This window comes from Cavia porcellus, unplaced genomic scaffold (assembly GCF_034190915.1).
Source record: "Cavia porcellus strain 051 isolate PalLab524CR breed Dunkin Hartley unplaced genomic scaffold, mCavPor4.1 scaffold_17, whole genome shotgun sequence".
Taxonomy (NCBI): domain Eukaryota; kingdom Metazoa; phylum Chordata; class Mammalia; order Rodentia; family Caviidae; genus Cavia; species Cavia porcellus.
Window position 1 is genome coordinate 62,617,344 of NW_026947500.1, and position 23,367 is coordinate 62,640,710.

The 23,367-nt window shown below is 35.6% G+C and overlaps 1 pseudogene; it reads right to left on the minus strand.

Annotated features, from left to right (window-relative positions):
• Nucleotides 1-374: 374 nt before the first annotated feature.
• LOC100718579 (vomeronasal type-2 receptor 116-like) overlaps nt 375-23,367 on the minus strand; it is a 52,671-nt pseudogene continuing 29,678 nt past the window's right edge.

Consider the following 23,367-nt stretch of genomic DNA (forward strand, 5'->3'; position numbering starts at 1 on the left):
TTTCTCAAAGTAGTTTACAAATTCAATACATAGGCACCATAGAATCAACAATGTTTATACTTGAATTAACCAGTCAATTGTAGAATCTTAAAAGCTATGTAAGACAGGACACTTAAAAGTCATGCAACTAATTGGAAAAATGGAAGTGAAAGAAGACAAATATGCACACAACTACTAAAATGTACTATAATCAGCACATAGAAGACAGGATATACCTTAAAATAAAATATTTGAAATAAAATTCATTTGAAAGAGTTGAGGACTACAGTTTCTACTAAGGATCTAAGTCCCATATAATAGATTATATTTTCTGACTTTACACATGGTCCAGTTTTGATTTCAAGACCACAGATTATAATTGAAAGCCAAGTTATTTAATGATAAGAAGGCTCCTTTCTCACAGAAAGTATATTATTCCTGATCCCAGTTAGAGAATTTCTCTCTGGCCTTAACAAAATAATGTAACACTTAGGGACAAAGATGCATCCCAGCAGACCTGCAGCAGAGGCCAAGATGGAGAAGACCTCCATGGCCACCATCACCTTCCCCTTGCTGCTGTGGTACACGGGGAGGAAGGTGACCCACACACTGCAGAACACCAGCATGCTGAACGTCAGGAACTTGGCCTCATTGAAGGTGTCAGGCAGGTTCCTGGCCAGGAAAGCCACAGTGAAGCTGAGCAGGGCCAGGGAGCCCAGGTATCCCAGGACACAGTAGAAGGCAGTGAGAGAGCCCTTGTTGCACACAATGATGATGTGGCCATGTTCAGAGTGTGCATCTGTGTCAATGTAGGGTGGAATTGTCCCCATCCAGACTGCACAGAGAGTGAGTTGGATCAGGGAACAGATAGGGATGATGGAATTTGGTATCCCTGATACCAGAAACTGCCTCATCCTCTTGCCTGGAGCAGTGATTTTAAATGCAAGCACCACGGTAATGGTTTTGGACAAGACCGTGGAAACAGCCACAGTGAATGCAAGTGCAAATGTGGTCTGCTGGAGGATGCAGGTTGCTTTGTTGGGTTGGCCAATGAAGAGCAAGGAACAGAGGAAACAAGAGAGGAGAGAGATGAGCAGCATGTAGCTGAGAGTCCTGTTGTTGGCCTTGACAATGGCAGTGTTTTGGTGCTTCACAAAGAGCCCAAGGACAGCAGCTGTGAGGGCAGTGAGACTCAGGGCAGTGCCAGCCAGAGCTTTTCCCAAAGGATCTTCATAAGCCAGAAAGGTCACAATTTTATGCAAGCATTGGTTTCTTTGAGTGTTGGCATATTGATGACCTAGACACTTTACACACTGTTCCATATCTAGAGAAAATTAAAATTGTCACTTGTCTTGGTTTCGTATCTTTTTTACAGTCCCATTCCCCAGGAACTCGGTGGACTTGAAGTAAATGGTGGCTTTTTGATATTTTTCTTGTTTTGTCTTTTCTTTCTCTTTCTTTTTCACAATGTGGGACTGAACTCAGAAACTGCCATGAGGTATATTTCTAATCCTTTTAAATTTTAGTATTTTGAGAAGAAAATTTCCTTAAGTCCTTATGTTGTGAATTGTATGCTCTGACTGAAAATCCTTTAGCCTCAGCCTGTCAGAAACCTGGATACCAAGCATGTATCACCACACCTCATGCTTCCGTTGTATTACAAGCACAAAATTAAAGGATGGTATATAGAGAATAATTCCCAAGTAATCCTATTTGTTGTTTACTATCCTTTATAATGTGACATAACCATAAAACACTCTTTGTACAAGTAATAAAGGATCAACCTTTATTACTTACTTCCCTTATTTGATCTAACTCAAATCTTTATAAATGCTTCCCCAGATATTCAATTAACAATCTCATATTAGGAAGCCAACATAATTTACTGTGTTCCAGGGAAATACATATGAGGAAATATATTAAATATGACTTGTTTCATTGTTGACCCTTTCCATCTATGTGTTTGCTACAATCACTTTTAAATTTTTATTTTCAAAAGGGTGTTTCAATGGTTTGATATGGGTATCTTGCTAAACCATTACAGCTTATGTACTACATATTTAGTGATTTTGAAGTGGTGAAAAATCATTTTTCAAGATTTTACATATGAATACTTCATGATCAAGGTGTGGAAAAGGTTTCTTTTTTGTAATAGTCTTGTGTTGAATAACTAGGAATTTCAGCATAATTTTATTCACTGACACAAATTTTACAGTTAAGTAATATCTCTACAAAATCTCATTATCATGTTTCTCCATTTCTAATATATATTTTCTGTTATTTTTCTTCACTGCATTAATCATGATGTAGAGCATCATGGCTGGCAGACTAGACCCAGAAAGTTCTTATCTCATTCTTGCTAATGGACCACAAATTGTAAAGTGTGCTAAGGGATAACATAACACATTTTTGAGCAATAGCTAGAGACTTTTCTCCTATTTCTTAATTGGTAAGTAATGTTCTTGATGTTTCTAACATCAGGAGAAGTACAAAGTGCTCAAACCTCTGTTAATTGAAGACATTTTTTCAAGCTCTTTGATCAATATTTGAGTGAAGATTTTTGATGAAGTGATCTTAATTGTCCATTTCTGTTATTTTAAAATTATAGTTTGAAGAATTACCATCCTGTTTACCATGAGTTAGTGTTAGAATAAACTGAAGTTTGGGATAAATATTTTTTGAAACCTGGGCATCAAAATCTAAACTGCTGTCAAATGTATAGTGGCTCCAACCTTGAAGTGTGTTGCTTTAAAAAGAATTTCATCTTTGACCACTATATGTAGTTGATACAACTGCAGTCCAGAAGTTGGAAAAGGACTGTTTTGATGAATTCAAATGAGCATGTTTTTCATCTACAAATTGTTCAACAATCTTGTGCTGCTGACCTAAAAAATATGTCTTAACTGTTGATCAAGGCAGGCCCACAAAGCCTCTACTTGTTAGTATTTGAATTTAGGATTAGCTTTTCTTATTACTTTCTATATCTCTTAAGTATTTACTGATGCTTTATACTAAATCACACTTCTATTTGATACAAATATGGTGTGTTTTATCCAAGCCAAAATGTAGTCTCTCCTCACATTGTACTCCAAATGAGGTGTTTGGTGATCAGGAGCAGGTCACTCATGATAAGAACACTTTGGACACTTACTAAAGCAAGTTCAGACATTTCTTCCACTTTTCATGTCCTTTATTCTCGATCATTTTCCTAATTCCTCTACTACTGGTATGTTCGGAACCCTTCCTTTGGTATTTACAAAATAGTGTACAGGACTGAAAAAACACACATCCTTGACACCTTTTTCAATGAGTCACAACTTAGGACATTGTAAAAATCTCTAAACCATCATCCTGCTCTAGGTAGCCACCAACTGATCCACTGTTTGACTCTTAACTCATCATGCACTACAGTCTTCCTGTGCTCCTTGTCCTCAGTTCCCCCTACGTTATAAAGTTGGACCAGAGGGATTTGTGATTGTTACTCTCTGGATTAAAAAGACCCATTCAACACTTTTACCTAGGTTTACTTTGAAGTAGGCAGTCATGTAGGCTTTATTCCTAAAAATTATTTGCGATCCTAGTAGTCATGAATGTATGCTTGTATTTGTAGATTACCTAGCTGTCAAGAGGCACATTCTGCTTGTTTAGTTTTATATTCTCAAATCTGTGACTGCATCTCTAGCATTTTCTATGCAGTGGGGTACTCTGCCTGTATTGAAAGCATCAAGAGTAGATGATTTTTCTGTTAAACATGTGCAGAGTTGAGAGTTGATACTGAAAATTGTCATTTAATCCTTCTAAAATTGTAATTGTAAAATATCCCAAAACAAATTGATCTGCCTAATTTTTATAACAAAAATTAAATAAAACAATTTAGCCAGATGTAGCAGTATATAAGTGTTATTCCAGAGAATTAGTGAACTCAGACAGGGCTTTCAAATTTTGGGGGCAGCCTGAGGCAAATTTGTGATACTCTATCACATAATATCAAATAAGAATATCTGGGGATATGGAAAAGTGATAGAGTACATTTTCGTTGAATAACCAGTAATGGAAAAAAGATTAATAAGAATGTAATAAAAAGCAAATGAATTAGAGTGAATTTCAAAAGAGAAAATGTTTTCCAATCAAGTAATAGCACTGAATAAAACAAATAATTTGATAAGTGAAGGAAGAATCAGTGTCTTCTATGTCATCAGTGTCCTCTATGAGATTTATTTTCCATTTCCTGAAGGAGTAGAGTGAGTGTAAAGTGGATTGAGTATGTGTCCACAGGACATGCTCCTACCTGTTTCATTGGCGATCTCATTGTCTGCACAAGGGGTGCAATCAAAACAGCAGGCAGCCTTTCCCTCCTGAGGGCTTTTTCTAAATCCAGGACTGCAACTCTCACTGCATACTGAGAGGGGAATCTAAGGCAAGAATGTATAGTGGTAATTTCTTAGAATTTTACTTACTTCAGAAGTTCCAGAAAAAATTTATTTTCATAGCTACATAAACAAAACTATTGAATCCCCATGCAAATTTTATCACATACAATGAAACTTATACTTACAAAAATAAAGTAAATGCACTCATTTCCCACACACTAGAAAACATATAAACAATTATTTTTAAAATTTAAAATTTAATTATTCGATGTCCACAGATGATTATTGCATGATGACAATGGGAATCACAACACCTTTGAGAGATTTAACTCACTTGTGCTTAAGAAAGTGCATCGTGATTAGGTACAACATACCTCTGTAACTCCTGTGGACCACTCTATCAAATCTTCAGATAAAGTCATTTTTTGACCATGTGGAGCATGGGAAGAAAATGTTCCCACTTTAACATTAAGTCTAAGGCCTTCTGGAAAATTCCAAAAATTGAGAATGTCATACTCTGAATCCAGTTTCCTTCTGTCATTCAAATTCACTTGGTCTCCAGCAGAATTTGAAAATTGGATGTTCTTCAAAAATGGATTCAGCTAAAAAACACACAACATCCTATGTTAACAGGGCTTCAAGATACAAACGAAAAGAGGAATGCAAGGAAGATCCTAAGTGTCACTAATTTCATTTACATAAAACAGTTTAAACAATGGTATCAATTAAATTGGAACAGGTGAATATTTGAAGGACTAAAATGTAACCAGAATCAGGAAACACCAGCCTATTTCAGAAAAATAATTTTTTGCATTCCAATTTAAATAAGATGTACAGTTGCGTTAGGGAAAAACATTAACTGTGAAACTGAAGCTTCTAAATTTCACAACTTGCAGCCTGCGTTCAGCCTCATTGTCTGAAAGTGTGCCCAGAAAATTCCATCCCATGGTGAAGCGTTGGCACCTTGCTCTGAGATGTGTAAGGCTCCACCCAGAGTCCTGCATCACCAGAGGACACCCCGGAATGTCCCTGCAGGTCTATTTGGGCCTGCAGGCCCAAATGACCCCCGACTAGCCAGCAGCACTTTGCATGAGACAATTGTGTGTGCAGCAATTTGCATCCAACAGAGAAGCTTTGGCACATGGATAAAACCCTGAAGAGTGTCCCACATAGCCAGAGGATGCACTCAAAGTTCTCTCAAGGCATAAGTGGCCCAGTCCAGTGCCCCTGAGTGGCCTGCAGCCACCTATACTCCATGTCATGGGTTGAAAATGTGTGCAGAAATTTCCAGTCCATTGGGAAGCTTTAGCTTGTTGCTCTGAGAATGGCAACACCTTACTGAGCACTCCTCATCATGAAGGATGCACTGGAAGGTGCCTCCAGGCCTGTTTGGCTCCATTCAGCAACACCTGAGTGGCCCCCAGCCACCTGTGCTCCACCTTGCTAGTCAAAAGGGCATGTAGTGATTTCCATTACACAGCAAAGTTTTGGCACATCACTCTGAGACTGTTAACAGGCCACACCTGGTGACACCAAGCAGCTGGGAGCCCCTTGATTAAGTCTATCTAAAGACTTCCACTCAACCAGGGAAAATCCCTGCAATAGGGATAGATATTCTCAACCCAAGAACAACTGAGACCTTGCCATCAGCTTCCCTAAGGTAACATAGGAAAATGAAAAAATGAAAGAGAAAAATGCAATTTAAAACCTTCAGCCCATCCCAAGCAAGCCTAGGAGACATGAACACAGAAGAAAAAGTAAGTCACATACCTGAAACTTCTGAAATGATAGGAACTAAAGTAAAGAAAAATTGGAAACTACAAAAGAACTCAGATCAGAGATAATCGCCTGGCAAAAGAAGAAATGATAAGTATAATGAAAGAAATGCTTAACCATACATGTAAGAAAGACACAGTTAAAAAATAGAGGAACAATGCAAAAAGATGGAAATCTTGGATGAACAATATTAAAAACAAACAGAATGCATGATACAGACTCAAAGAGGTATACTGGAAAGCTTGAATCAAGGTTGGCAACACTGCCTCAATGAAAATGAAGATATACCATAAAGACAAGACTGCAGCTAGTAAACAGGAAAGGAAAGATCTTTTAAAAATAACAAGGAACCAGAAAATAACAATTCAACAACTGCAAGATGATTCAAAGAAAAACGACAGAAGATTGATAGGTATAAATGAAAAAGGTGACAAAACAAATGATAGTGAGGCTATTTACAGAAGTAATACCTGAAAATTTCCCAAACAAGAGAAAGGAAACTGAGATACAGTTAAGCAAAGCATATAGAACTTCAAATAGCCATAAGCAAAATAAAAATACACCCAGAATTACAATAATCAACATCCCAGAAATCCAACATAAGAATTGAGTATTAAAAGCTTGTAGAAGAAGCAGATCACCTATAAAGAAAAGCCTATCAGAATCACAGCATACTTCTCAACACAAACAATGAAGTCAAGAAGAGCATGGATTGAAGTATTTCAGATCCTAAAAAAAAATGACTTCCAACCCAGATTGATGTACCCTGAAAAATTGTCCTTCAAAATGGATGGAAAAGGTTGGTCCAGTAAGACCAGGGGAGGCAGGGAACCCCGCCCTAGTTCAGCGAACTGTTTTCTTTGCCTAGGGCCCAGGATCCGGCTTCCTGTGGGTCAAGCAAGTCCAGTGGAGGCGTGGAACTCTCTTCTTTACCTGGGGGCCAGGCTCCAGCTTCCTGCTTGTTGAGTAAGTCCAGCAGAGGCAGGGAACCCCGCCCTAGGCTAGTGAACTGTTTTCTTTGCCTGGGGCCCAGGATCCAGCTTCCTGTCCATATCAGTGAGTAAGGAGAGGGCAGGGAATTCTGTCCCAGCCCGGCTGAGCTCTCTACCTCACTTGGAACAACACTTGAAGCTCAAAAATATAGGAAAATGACAAAACGAAAGACCAAAATGCAGCCTCAAACATCCAGCCCATCCCAAGAAAGCCTACCAGCCATGTACATAGAAGAAAATATATGCTACATACCTGAAATACCTGAAATAATACTAACTGAAATAAAGAAGCAACTCTGGGAAGACTTAAAGGAAATCAAACTAGAAATAATCTTTCAGGTAAAAGAAGAAATGATAAAAGAAATGAAGGAGATGTTGAACATATCTAAAGAAGACACAGCTAAAAAATTTGAGGAGATAAACGAAAAGATAGAATCCATGGATGAACAATATAAGAAACAAACAATATATAAAGCAGATGCAAAGAGATATACAGGAAATCAAAAACTCCATCGAAAGTTATAAAAACTGCCTCAATGCAAGTGAAGATAGAATTTCAGACCGTGAAGACAAGATTGCAGCCAGTGAAGAGGAAAGGAAAGATCTTTTAAAAATAACAAGAAATCAGGAAATCACAATTCAATAACTGCAAGATGATGCAAAGAAAAACAACATATGATTGATAAGGATTAATGAAAAGAAGAGGATGACATAAAGGATGTCAAGAGGATATTTAGAGAAGTAATAGCTGAAAATTTCCCAAACATGAGATTGGAAACTGATATCAGGATCAATGAAGCATATAGAACTCCAAATAGCCATAACCAAAATAAAACTACAGCCAGACATATAATAATCACATCCCAGAAATTGAACAAAAGAATAGAATATCAAAAGCTGTCAGAGAGAAAAAACAGATCACTTATAAAGGAAAACCTATCAGAATCACAGCAGATTTCTCAGCACAAACAATAAAGTCAAGAAGAGCATAAAGTATTCCAGATCCTAAAGGAAAATGATTTCCAAACTAGAATGATGTACCCTGAAAAACTATCTTTTAAAATCGATGGAGACATAAGATACTTCCATGACAAAGAACAGCTGAAGAACTTCATGATCACCAAGTCAATCCTGCAAAAAATATTGAAAGACAATTTAGGTACCCTTAGGAAAGCAGATAATTAAACAGAACAGAAATATAAAGATGCAACAGCAGAAAGATAACATGACAAAAATAAAGCAGCATATAACACTTATAACCATTAATGTAAATGGTCTCAATGCATCAATTAAAAGAAAAAGAATGGCAGAATGGATCAAGAAACAAAATCCAACTATATGCTGTCTACAAGAAATCCATCTAACCAAGAAGGATACTCACAGACTGAAAATTAAAGGATTGAAAACAATACTTCATGCAACAGGAACCCCCCAAAAAAGCATGAGTAGCCATTCTGTTTTCAGACAATGTGAACTTTAAACCAATAATGATAGGAAGAGACAAAGAAGGTCACTACATACTCATTAGGGGAAAACTTCAACAGGAAGGGATAACTATCTGAAATACGTATGCACCAAATTCCAGAGCACCCTGTTATATAAAACAAGTATAAACAGAAATGAAAAATCAAATTATCAGAAACACAATTGTAACAGGAGACCTTAACACACCATTGACACCAAAGGACAGATCAACCAGACAGAAAATTAGCAAAGAAATAACAGAACTGAATCACACATGTGAACAAGTGGACTTGATAGAGATATACAGAGTGTTCCATCCAACAACTTCAGAATACACATTCTTCTCAGCAGTACATGGGTCATTCTCTAAAATAGATTATATATTAGCTCACAGAACATATTTAAATAAATGCAAAAGAGTTGAAATTAAGCCTTGCATGTTATCAAACCATAGCGCTATAAAGTTAGAAATTAATGATAAAAGATACTGCAAAAATCCCAGAAACACATGGAAACTGAATAACACACTCGTGAATAATCAATGGGTCACAGGGGAAATTGAAGAAGAAATTAAACAATTCCTACTAGAAAATGAAAATAGTGATACAACTTATTGGAATCTGTGGGATGCAATGAAAGCTGTTCTCAGAGCAATATTTATTGCACTGACTACCCACACCAGTAAAACAAAACAAATACAAATAAATAACCTGATGCTACACCTCAAACAGCTAGAAAAAAAGAGCAAGTCGCACACAAAGCCAAAAGAAGAGAAGAAATTATAAATATCAGAGCACAAATCAATGCAATAGATACTAAGAAAAGAATCAAAAGAAACAGTGAATCACAGAGTTGGTTCTTTGAAAGAATAAATAAAGTCGATAAGTTTCTTGTTTTTTCTAGTAATCTGTTTTGTTTTGGTTTTCTAACACAAAAAGGATAGGTATACATGTATAGTCTTATAAATGCCTAAAACTTCTCCTAAACAGTTTACAAAAATGGATTATATTATGCATGATGAAATGAGCAGCTGCTTTGAAAAAAGAGACTATTCTGGTGTCTATTGCTGATTCCATATCAAGTAATGCATTAATAATTTCTTCAGAGTGGTATTAGTCTGTTTTGTGTTGTTTAATTTCAACATACGTGAAGGTATGGATAGGTATTGTGAAGAGAACAAGAGACATTATGGCAGCCATTGTTGCTTTTCCTATTGTCTGGTTTTGAAAGGCTGTATGCCTTCATTACTTTGTTATGATCAGTTTTATACCATTTTGTTTTGTATGAATTCATTGTGTTTGAAGATAGAGACAACTATTTAGAAGAAAACAAGTGACATTTTGGTAGCCTCTGTAGATCTACTGTTGTGTTGCTTTGAAATCGGTGTCACTTCCATTATTTTCTTCTGATACTCTTGATTCTGTTTTGTTATGTTTATTTTTACCCTCTTTAAAGTAAAATATCTCACAACTTCCATTTTCTATCTGACTATACAGTGTCTGACCCACGGAGTATGCCTACAAAATGAGTTCATCACTAAGTGAAGAGTTGGCAGAATTAAATAAAATTTAATTACATGCATTGTCAAGTTTAACCCAATATAGTTTCGGTAATACTCCCATGATCTTGTTTTGACTGAATAGACTCTGTTCCATTCTATATGATAGTATCAAGTTTGAAGACATAGGCAACTTCTTTGAAGACAATAAGATTCACTAAGATATCCATTCTGGTTTGACTATTGTCTTCTTTGGAAGTCCTGTAATGTTTACAATGCCTAAGTTTTATTGGTCTTGTTCTCTACTGTTTTGTCCAACTTTATAATATCTAATAAGATAGACAATTCTTTCTAAGGAAACAAGGGACAACGTTGATAACCATTGTTGATAAACTTGTACTCTGTTCTACACCATGTGCTATGTCTATCCTTGGTATTGACTGACAGCTTTGTTTTGCCATATTTGACTGTATTCTTCCCCCTCCCCCCCAAAGAAAGTAATAAGCACTACGGAGTAACAAAATCCAAGATGTGTAAATTTTGTTGTAAAAAAGAGAGGGAAAAAAAAAGAAAAAGAGCTCTAACGGATATAACAGCAAGTGTGTTTGGAGGTGTTAAAAAGCTGACTTTATCAAAGTTTTTGGAACATTGAACACAGCTGTTTGCAGTCTGCCTGTTTGAATGTCCACCTTGTGTTCTTTGATACTGTGATTTGAGGAACTATTTTCAAGAAGATAGTGTGTAATCTACTAGCAGGTAATTTCTTACTGTTATGTTTTTTTGTTTTGTTTTGTTTTGTTTTGTTTTGTTTTGTTTTGTAGTTCTGTATTGCGTGTACCCTAACGCCGCTTTGGTTTGTTTTGTGTTTTTCTCTTTTTCCTCTTAAATAAAAAAAAAATCCCTCACACCAACCCAATTTAGATTTGTCAGTATCTACAGGATTCCCAGGTGTCCTTAAGAAAAGCAAAGAACATGTTTACATGAATGTGGCATCGACATACTTTAGATCAAGCCAATTAGCTTGCCTTTTGTTCGTCCTCCTTGCCAGTGCTTCTTAATGGAGAGTAATTTCAAGTCAACTCAAAAATACTTCCTTAGCAATACGTGTGATATACAATGCTTTGTATTTTCTAGAAATGATCCTAAAATTGTTGGGTGAAGCACATGGAATAAGTGGAGAGAAGGACCTTGATGACACTGCATGCCATTCAGAGAAGACACATTACCTGCCATGGGGAAAACATCTTCATTTGTCTATTTCTCATTGATGGCCCTTGTTCTTCTGCAAAAAGCATTGCATGGAGGGCATGGGCAACAGCATACACACCATTGTATATATTGTAGCTCCTGTCATTCATGGCTGTGTCAAAATGATTTGGAGGCAACAAAGCTAGAGAGGCATTAGGTGTACAGTTCTCCAATGTACAGTCAGACTCAGAGAAGGAGCAGTGGAAATTCTTGTACCAGTACATAAAGAGGTAAGTGTCATCTGGGTATTTGAAAGGAGTGGCTTCCTGGACATAATTTTTGAAACCTGAAATCTCTTCATAGTGGTGTGAAAAAACAAGAACCCCATGGAAAGAGTCAAGTATGAAATTTCTTCCATCCAGGTCTGCTTGCCATTGCGAGTTTGTCACCCAGATTTTCCATGTCATTAAGTTTTGCACTATGTGGTAGCTCACATCATGTATACTATCAGTGTCATAGTAAATAACCACCACATTGACTGATGATGTATCTGCAGTCAGAATATCATGTTTCTGCATGGCTGAGAAATATGACACAGTGGAACTTGCCACAATTTTCACAAAGGCTACACAGACTCTGTTCCTGTCCATCTCAGTTCTCACATCCGAGAGAAACTGAAGACCCTTATGGCCCTCTGTGGTGAGCAGGCCCACTCAGGTCCAGTGGAAATGAAGCATCAAGGACACCATGGCAAGGGCCAAAAACGTGTCCTTTTGAGCGACCTGATGGAGCAAAGGATACTGGCCACTCTCAGACAGTGTAGGATCAAACAAACCATAGTAAACCTAAAATAAAGAGAAAATTGGGTAATATACTGGTGTTGCTGGAAAGCAACAGTATTTTTAAAGTGTGTTGAGTATGCTGTACTAGTTTTAGAAGAAAAACGTGTTCCTCCCTTGTTTCTAAATATTTACCACAGCAGATTTTTTTAAAAAAATGAGTAAATCATTCAGATATCTAGGAAACATACTTCTCCTTCTTTCTTGCATGTTTGATCCAAAAAATGATAAGGAAAAGAAGTTGTGTGTAACGTATGAAGTCTCTATGTATAGACTCTGGTGCATTGTACCATTTGAAAGACACTAAATGCAGTCATTTTTAAACCTTTATGCTCCTGGTAGCTGAAATTCCCTGTATATGTTTCCATAATTTCCTGTCCCGGAAACCCTCACCTGGGGAAATTTGTAGAGTTTCAGTAGTGGTCCTATCTGAGCTGACGTATCCCATGGATTTTCTGTCAATACTGCTGCACATTTATTTTCTTTCTTACATGTGTAATTAGGTATCTCATGCTGTCCTGTGACCAACAGAAAGGAATTCTCTAGTATCCTCCAATGACTGTAAATGAAATTGTGGAACTCATAGCCCAGAGAAACGTTGGGTAAAATATGAGGATTCCTATTGATCTCTTCTACAGCAAAGGTGAAAGCCAGGTAGTTCTGATAGTTGCTAGGTGTAAGCCTGCAAGGAGAACACAGAGGTCCTTAGGGAAAAGTTTCCTTCCATGGTTGCCTTCCAATTAAGCACGGTATCATTTATGACCCGAATGCTTGTCTTACCACACGTTCATATATTTATAACTTAAGTGTGAACATGGTGATATTAGCAGATTTACCTTTTAGAAGGCAATTGTAATTAAATGAATCATGGGGGTGAATTTCTCATAAAGGGTCTTAGTAGCCTTACAAAATTTCCAGAAGAGTTGCTTCATTAATGTTATATATGTTATGCAGTTAACATGTTCATGCTACATAAATTCAGATTAAAATTTGTATACTTGACCTATGTAGGTCTTTTGAAAATGTTATATTTTTAAAATAATCTTATAGTTTTCATGTACAAAAATATTATATTTATGAGTAACATATGGTATCCAGGACTAACAAGCATCCATTTGTGCTTAAAAGCTTCATTTTAGGTAAAAATATTTCCTTAATATTATTATTTAAGTGTATCCAAAACAAAATTGCTATTCAGGCTTATGCATGTGAAGAAATACTAGTATGATTATACATTAATCTGCTTGATTTAATGTTTATGTAACATAATACGTAGAGGCATATAGAGAATTGAATGGGATAGCTAAAGATAAAATTAAAGATAAACCTAAAATTCTTTTAAGTCAAATCTTAGATTTGCTTAAAGAATAAAAGTGAGTCAGCACTGGCATAGAAATTCATGCTCTTTTAGGAGTTCATCACACAATCATCCACCCTTCTCATGCTGAGAGATTCTGTTAATACAGCTGTAAAATTGCTACTGACACAGTGCAATCTCCTTTCATTGTTGTGGAATAAATCTTCTAAAAGCTGTATATCACGAGTGTTTTCATTGAAAAAGTTCCCAAAACAGAATTTATTTGTTAGCATCATAATCTCTTATTATTACTCTGGAGTTTCTAAGTCACAGAATTTACATTCAGCAAGTTAGTAGAAAAAAAAAGAACTGAAGAGAAAAGCCAGCATTTCTATATCATCAGGAAATGACTATTCAGTTAAAAAATAGAAAATATTCTAGTACATGCTCCAAACATATCTAAGTAAATGAGAGTGAAAAAGAATTACAATATAAAACTGGTAAATGATATTCCTTTGTGATAAACATACGTAGTGTAGCAACAGCTTTAACAAAACTTACAGTAGGACTTCTTTAAAAGCCCTAAAGTTATGGTAAAGAGATAAGAGCACTAAAAATAATACTTCACAAATTTTAATATTAAAAATTTCTATCAATGTTGTCACTAATAAACATTTAAAGATGTGATAATCTTATATGAATAGCACATATTACACAACTACTATAAAATATTCAAAATCTGAAAAGTAGTGAAACTGTTTCAGAACACAAAAGGAGCATGGTATTTAGAGAAAAAGCAAGTCAAGATAGAGCTGCATCAATGGAACATCATAAAAATAATGTTTATATAACTTGCTCTTTATCTATCTCCTTATCATCTATCATTTTTAATCACAAGATTTGTTTATAACTTCTCTATTAAATTATGGTATTGATAGCAAAAATAAACTAATGTGAAAACAAATTGAGTACACACATTAATTGTTAAATACATTTTAAGTACTAAATAATTAAAATGTAGAAGTAATAATCTCAACACAAATGTATTTTCAAAATTATGATTGAGATGCATTGCAAATAGGAAAAAGAAAACTGGGAGGGCTTTTTTCCTGCCTATGAGGTCATATCAATTTCTGTTTAAGCATGATTTATGTAAAACCATTTACAACAACAAAAGCATAGTAAATAATTTTAGAAATACCTAATCAAGAATATTTCCTTTTCCTTAATATGAAAAACATTATTTTATTAATTAGAAGAACTTTCCTAAGACAAAAAATTGATGAAGGGTAAGTCATAAAATAAAATACTTAAGACAATGCAGACAATATTATCAATCCAGATGTTAATAAAGAGTATGTCTGTGTATAAAAATGCTGCCATTTCTTTTACCTCAACTTAGGACAAGTGTCCAGTGTAAAGGTTATGGAAATATTGCTTCCTTGAGTGGCTGTTTCAAAGTGCTTATTATTTTGTTGTAGGATGTGGTTTGATAACATGTGTACAACAATATAAAATAGATAATTTGGAATACAGCCATTTTACTCTTGAACATTCTCTAGATTTAATCAGGGAGTATTCCTCTACACATCATATTTCTATTATCTTCCTTAAATGAAAAGAGGAACTAATTGGAAAAGTTGGAATATTCAAAAAAGTGTGAGAATTGACATGATAGTTTGAAAGTATATAAATTTTGCATGTATAAGAATTAGCGTGAATTTATATAATATTATGTTATATAAGGACAAAAAGTTGATGCAAATATCAACAGAGACAGAATGATGCTACCTTGAATGTATTTATGTGCAGAAAAGCCAAGAATAGAGTATTAAATATTGTGACTACTGCATTTGCAATATGATTCTACAAAATATTAAAATTAGGTTCTTAAATATATGGTTGGTATAAAATATGTAACTTGATTATATGTGAGTATTTTTATTTTTCAAAAGTTGTTTTCTTTCTGATTTTATCAAGAATCAAAATAATCTTCTATGTCCCTAAACTCTCATTCCTGGTAGATATATCAGCCTGAGCATAAAAGCTCAGAATTTCACATGTTTTTTTCACCAAAGACAGAGATTACAGCATGTGGTACAGCATAAAAGCTGCCTGATTCTCTGAGCATATGAGGGGGCTGTAAAGAAGAATAGACGAGTGGGACCTTATCTTTTGCTCCCAGGAATAGAAGCAGAACCTATATGCTAGAGCTACTCTTGAAATCTGATAATGCTTGGTATTTGATCAGTTCTTCACTGTACTCAGATGATGTCTGATCCTACTGGGATTTTTATAGTTAGAATTCTCAGGCAGCTTTAGCTACACTCCCTGATTTCCTGCCTGCATCCTCCTGGTTAGCACTAGACACACATTAGCCCATCCAACTTTAAGAATCCACTTTCCTAAATGAACCACATTTCATTGGATTCTCTACTGAAGGTTATGTCCTGATCAAATAAAACACTTTTTAATCTTCTCAGTAAGTGACATGAGTAATTAATCCTTTCAAAGGGTTTGGTTGGTTTTTAGCAGAGTTCTCTGAGTAAAAACATCCAAATAGTCTGATCTGTTTCTAACAAGAAACACTCACTAGCAAGAACAAAAGTCAAGCCTTCTATATTAAGCATATCAGTAATAACACATATTTTAGAAAAAGATGGAAGAAAAACACATTTTCAAGTTGTAATGAAATTCCTATAATGCAAGCTGATAGAGAAGCTTCAGCAGAGGAAATCTTTGAGCCCAGGAGTTTGCTGGTAGCATAGTCTGCACAGTAAGTCCCTGTCTTGGAAACTCTGTAAACATTTGGAAAGTGCCTAGGAATAAAAATACCAGCAAACCTCTGGATGTTATAAGCTGTATGAAATAGGTAGAGATCCATTTGCAAAGGGAAAAGGCTCACTTCCCTTATTCTACTGTCTCTGCTCAGGTTGTTGTCTTAAAAAGACTACAGTCATAGCTGGCTAATGTAGGGACCTGATGTCACAGCAAACAAATGCCTCTATCATCAAGAAAAAAAAACAATAAAACAAAGATCAATAAATTGTTAGTTAACACATACATGATTACACAGAAGAGAAAGCACAGAAAAAGTTACATCACCAGGTTGTAGAAACTTCCAGCCCTGAAATTCCAATTCCAGTGCTGAGTATTCTCTTCATCTGTCTTTCAGGGTTCTGATTGGGAAGGTCAGGGCAGAGTGTCCTCTCTACAGATGAGATCCTAACATCCTCATACCAGTGAAGGCCATTAAAATCCAGTTGAGACAAAAGTGACAGTAGCTTAACTTTGCATGACCAGAAACAGAGTCTGTAGCCTCGAAGACTTGCTCACGCACCTGGTGGAACAAACATCTGTATCTTCTGGACAGGTAAGAAAGAAACTTCTTGGGAGATGACCAGGCTAACAGTGAGTTTCTGTTCATATCAGGTTGTGCACCAAATATCCTAATGTTTAGCTTTTACAACATGGTTGTGACACTCCAGGGATGATCTTTCTTTTTTAATTTTAATCCTTCAAGAGGACAGCTGCAAGAGGAACACTATGGAATAAAAACTCTCTAGAAGACTCAATCTATCACTGTTCCAATGGCATCTCTTTTTTTTCTCACAAAAGCACAAGACATTTTCTAGAATTCTCTGATCCTTGTAACAGCTGTCCTTTAATTATATGCTCGGCATGAGACCTGAATAGTGCACAGATACACGCATCCAACTGAGGAAGAATCACATTGGCGGGGAAAAGCCTCACAGATGATTTATGCCTTATTCTGGACCCAGGAGTCTTGTGGAACCCTAAAGTGTTTTTTTTTATCAAGGTTCAAACTCACGACCTCACAGTTTCCAGTCATGCACTTATGCCACAGAGCTATATCCCTATCCCCTAAAGTGTATTTTAAATAGTTACTGAATATTCAGAAGAAATAGTTTCTCCAAGCACAAGGGGGAGAATTATGAGAAGCCAATTTGTAAAAGTGTACGGGATTTTTTCCATAGTTAGATAAACATCCGCAAACCCTTCATTGTATTAGGGAATATTTGGCAAAAGCCACTTAGCCCTCAATTCAATCCAAGGATTTCAGGTGTGATGAAGAACATCACCTAATGTCATGAAGTACCATCTATGTAGGAGGAAGGACATGGACCATGGAATATGGTGGAGAGTGGGGCTCTTTCAGGATCCAAGAGTCAGAACAATTTGCTATGAACACAAGAAACAAAAAGAACATTTTCTTCCTCATTCCAAAATATGTTTAAAAAGAACAAGAAAAATAAATAGTCAGGCCTGTTGGACACATGTGCATTGCAGAACCGGATAACAGCATAGAGGATATTGATGCATCAATGTGAAGATCCTTACATATTATCTATTCTAGTTCCAGAACAAAACAAATAAACAAAGATGCTTACTGGATGAAATAGAATTCTCGAGTTGGCTTTATATGAAATATACCAGTATAGTAGATATAGAAATAGAGAGACAAAAAACATCCAATCACCACATCTCCATCCTTGTGCACACTGGTGCTCCTTTGTAGAAGACAGGCTTCATTGTCAAAAAAACACACTAAGATAGGAAGTTGCAGGGCTAGGAAGAAAATAATCGAAGGCAACATCTTACACATATGTGCAATGTTTAGACTGAGTTAAGAGGAAACATTCAATGCAGGGCAGGTATGTAAATATATTATGTGTCTATACTTCAGCATGACATTGTCTCTGACTCAGGTTGACACTCTGATGCCCCAATTCCTGTCACCAGTGACTGCTTCATTCTCTGGAGATGATTGCCACCATTGTCCCTTGGGCTCCATATCTGAGTGTGGTGTCCTAGAGAAAAATACCAGCCATAAAGCATCCTTGAGTGTCACTTTTTTCACCTGGAGCCACCATGATGTAATTCAGCTCGAGTGATAGCAACACCCCAGGGACCGTCTCCTCCTGGGCAGGTTTGTTCCTAAGTCTTAGTCATTAAGTCAGTCATGCAGGTACCATTAGAGATTTGCTATTTGTTTGCATTAGAATATTTAATGTTAGTGTTCTGGTATTGTGCTTTACAATGTGGAAGATTAACGAGTATCATATGATAGGCCCATGATTAAGATTTTCAGCCACAAAACTTTCTCTGGAGAACTGTGTTGTCTGTGTACCAGCTACACACTGAAACTCACAGCCACAGCAGCTCTTCACTGCTTGTGGTACAAATAATTGTACTACAGCTAAGAATCCCAAGTTAGTTACTGAAGACCACTGCAGAAGTATAACACATTTCTGAATTGTGTAATTTCTCATATTTCTTTGCTGCTTAATGTTTTCAAGTAGCTTCATTCCATGATTCATTATATTTTAGTATTCCAAATGTAGTCTTACAACCTTGGCTTCCACCAGTATTTAGGCTTTTATGAGAACATGCGTCTATGTGGTAAATGTCTTTTTCCCTCATCTTCAAGCAGCGGAGCAAAACTGAAAATGACTTCTGTATTTACCATCAGTCAAATTTTGAGGATTAGGGAAGTATAGAGAGCATTTACAGCCATGACACTCAGTGGAACTTTCAGAACAAGTAGACTACTATGAGTAATAGTGTATTTGTCCAATCCATTTTGTATTTGTCAAAATTTAAATAACTAGTGCAAGGAATGAGCTTCAGTGTAAACTTAGACTTCAGCTATTGTATATTTATCAATATTGGATTATACACTTGTAAACCCAGTCAGACAGTCTGTTAAACATGCAAGGAGTTATTGATTTTTCAAAAAATAAAGTTAAAAATTAAAATCTATAAATTTTGAGAGGATAGTTTCTAATTTGCAAAAGGTTGATCTCATATTCTTATTAGCTTTCAAAAGTAGCTATTTAAAATATAATTAGGTTCTAAGTGCAAAATCATCAGAATTTCAAAAAGTTTTAAGGCATGATTAAAATTAATAAGTATATAACTGCAACAGTTGATACACTTGAGAAATTTAGAACTTAACTAAGTGACTCAACAATTGTAGTTTCTAGATGTAGAGTTTCTTGCTGACTTTGCTGTTTTCCAATGCCCTAAAATGTTGCCCATTTACCATGTGACATCCTGCCTTGGAGTTAGCTGACTGTGGACTGAAACCTTGACAAACTGCGAGATAAATAAAGCTTTCTTCCTTTAACTTTGAGTGTTGGATATGTTTTCCTTTTTTTATTTATTTAAAGACAAAAAAGAAAGGCTATAAAAACAAAGCAGTAAAAGGGTACAAATAATACAGAATTTTAAGAAAAAAATACATTAAAAAATCACTAGTTAATGGGTTACATAGTGACATCTTAGAAACAGTTGTGCAAATTATAAAATTAAAGCATATAAAGTGTACGTTCATACAGTGAGATTTCAGACAGTTCCGTTCAATGGTCCAACAAAAGCTCAGTAATATGATTTTCCATCCTACACACTCAAACATACATGCAGTTATATCCCTTAGACCACCTTACTTTCCTCTCTTTTTTACAATAACAATTACACTTTTTGGGTTTTTTACTCCCACAGTTCTTATTACTTTTTTTTTTTGAAGAGAATAAAACCTTACATGACCAAACAAAACAGAGTCGGTTGGAACAGAAGGATGGGCATAGAACATGATGCAAAAATAGAATATCAGGTGATCAAAAATTGGTACCATTGTGCCTCTTGCTATTTTAAAAAGAGTTGCCTATATCATCAGGTATAATAGAATTGATCAAAACAGTACAGAACAAGACTAATAAAACCTACACTGGCGACCTTACAAGACTTCAAAAGAAGATAATACTCAAACCATAATGGGTATCAAAGTAAATCTTATTGCCTTCAAAGTGGATGCCTATACCCTCAAACTTGATACTATCAAACAAAATAGAATATAGTAAAGGAGACAGAACAAGATGTGGGGAGCAATACTGGCTTTAAAATCACGTTAATAGGAAAACCAAAAGTTACTATAGTATATCCCACTATTTTTAATTTAGTTTTCCCTTATTTAAAAAAAGAAAAAATAGATTAATTTAAAAAAGGGTGGAGATTGAGATAAAAGAGAACATTGTAATAGAACAACACAGTTAAGAACTGAACAATTTAAGCATCATTGTGTTACACCCCAGATAATCTAACATAATAGTAATCACCATCGTGCCTCTTTCCTTGAATTATTTGAGTATAACTTGGTATACTATAGCATCAAGCATATCAAGACAGTGTGAAGTCATTCAAGAGAATGAAAGAATTACAGGGTATTTAGAACCAGTTAACAGAAAACAAACAATGGTTTCTATACTATCTCTTTGCCTATCAAAAATTTGGTTGATACTATCATATATAGTAAAGCATAGTAAATACAACATGTTAAAACCAGTGGAAACAGATGTACAACAGCTTGATGGGACTTCAAAACAAGATGATATTACATCAGCACCAGCTTTTATGATATGTTGTTTTCTTCAAAATAGCTTCAAAATAGCTATTACCGAACTATTAGTGTGATAATAGTATCATACTATTACCGATACTAAAACCGAACAATCCAGGTTAAAACTCATTTCACTCATTGCAATTAATGAGTGAAAACATTATATGGCTTCAAACCAATATGGTTGGGAATCATGATTACCATATACTTTATGTATTCTTATCATTTCTTACACTAAGGAAAATATTCGGTATTCATACATGTGAGTTTGATTTATTTCACTTATGAGTATGGTCCCAAGCTGGATCCGCTTATTTATAAATATCTCAGTGTGACCATTCTTTATAGCTGAATACTACTGCATTGTATAAAAATAACACAACTTTTTTATCCATTCCTCAGTTGATGGACAGTTAGTTTGTTTCTGGCTATTACAGATCTGGCTATTACAAATTGTGCTGCTATAAACATGGGAGCACATATATCACTGTGGTATGAGGCTTTCAGTTCTTCTGGGAATATGCCTAGAAGTGGTAGAGCTGGGTCATATGGGGCTTCCAGTCCTAGTTTTCTGAGAAATCTCCAGACTGACCTCCACAATAATTGCACTAGTCTACACTCCCACCAACAATGCAGAAGAGTTACTTTTTCCCCATAGCCTCTCCAGCATTTGCTGTTGGTGGTTTTCTTGATCTTGGCCATTCTTTCAGGAGTGAGATGGTATCTCAGTGTGGTTTTAATTTGCATTTCTCTAATGACCAGTGACGGTGAACATTTTTTCATGTATTTATTTGCCGTTTGTATTTCTTCATCTGAAAATTGTTTATTCATCTCAGATGCCCATTTTTGGATTGGGTCTTTGAATTTTGGGGGTCTGATTTTTTTTTAAATTCTTTATATGTTTTAGACAGAAGTCCTTTGTCTGATGGGCAATTCACTAATAATTTTTCCCAGTTTGTGGGTTTTCTTTTCACTATGCTGCAGATTTCTCTTGACGTAGAGAAACGTTTTTAATAAGAGGCGATCCCAATTATTGACTCTGGGAAGTATTTCCTGTGGGTTTTAGTCCTGTTCATGAATTCTCTACCTACTCCTATTTCTTCAACGTTTTTACCCAATTTTTCCTCTAATAGATTTAGTGTTTCTGTTTTAATATTTAGATCTTTGATCCATTTAGATTTTATTTTAGTACATGGTGATAGGCATGGGTCTAGTTTTAGTTTTTGGCATATGGAGAGCCAGTTTTTCCAACAGCATTTATTGAAGAGACTGTCATTCTTCCAGTGAACGTGTTTGGTCCCTTTATCAAAGATTAGGTGGTCGAGTGTGTTTGTAGTTGTGGTTGTATCTGGTAGTCTATTCTACTGATCTTCGGCTTTGTTTTCATTCCAGTACCATGTTGATTTTACTACAGTTGCCTTGTAGTGTAACATCAAGTCAGGGATTGTGATACTTCCTGCCTTGCCTTTGCTGGTTAGAACTGTCCTTGCTATTCTAGGTCTCTTCTCACTCCAGAAGAATTTTATGAGTGATTTCTTGAGTTCTATGGGGTATGTTGATAGTATTTTTTATCGGGATTGCATTGAATCTGTATAACAGTTTTGGGAGAATGGCCATTTTCACAATATTTATTCTTCCTATCCATAAGCAATGGGTGTCTTTCCATTTTCTGAGATCATCCTTGATTTCATTTTTCGGTGCATTATAATTTTCCCTGTATAGGTCTTTCACTTCTTTCATGAGAGTAATTCCTAAATATTTCATTTTTTTTGGTTGCTAGTGTGAATGGTGTGGCTTCTTTTATATCTCTGTCAGTGATTTTATTGTTTGTGTATAGGAATGCTACTGATTTTTGAGTATTGATTTTGCAGTCAGCTATATTGCTGAATTTATTTATCATATCTAAGAGTCTTTCAACGGAGTTTTGGGGGTCTTCTAGAGTATCATGTCATTTGCAAATAATGATAATTTAACTTATTCTTTTCCTACCTTTACCCCTTTTATTTCTCTCTCTTGTATAATTGCTCTGGCTAGTTTTTCCAGTACTATATTAAATAGGAGCGGTAATAAGGGACATCCTTGTGTTGTGCCATATTTTAAAGTAAAGAGGTCTTCAATTATTGGGCATTTAGTATGATATTGGCTGTTGTTTTGTCATCGACAGCCTTTATTATATTGAGGTAAGATGATCTATTCCAGTATTCTGCATGGTTCTTATCATAAATGAATGTTGGACCTTATCAAAAGCCTTTTATGCATCTATATAAATGATCATGTAATTCTTACTTTTGGTTTTATTGATGTGGTAGATTACATTTATCAATTTACGTATGTTGAACCATCCCTACATGCCTGGGATGAATCCCACTTGGTGATGGTGTATAATCTTCTTGATGATTTGCTGCATCCTTTTTTCCAATATTTTATTGAGGATTTTTGCATCTGTGTTCATGAAGGATACTGGTTTGTAGTTCTCTTTTTCAGTTGGGTCCTTCTCAGGTTTTGGTACTAGAGTAATATTTGCTTCCAGGAAAGACTTAATAA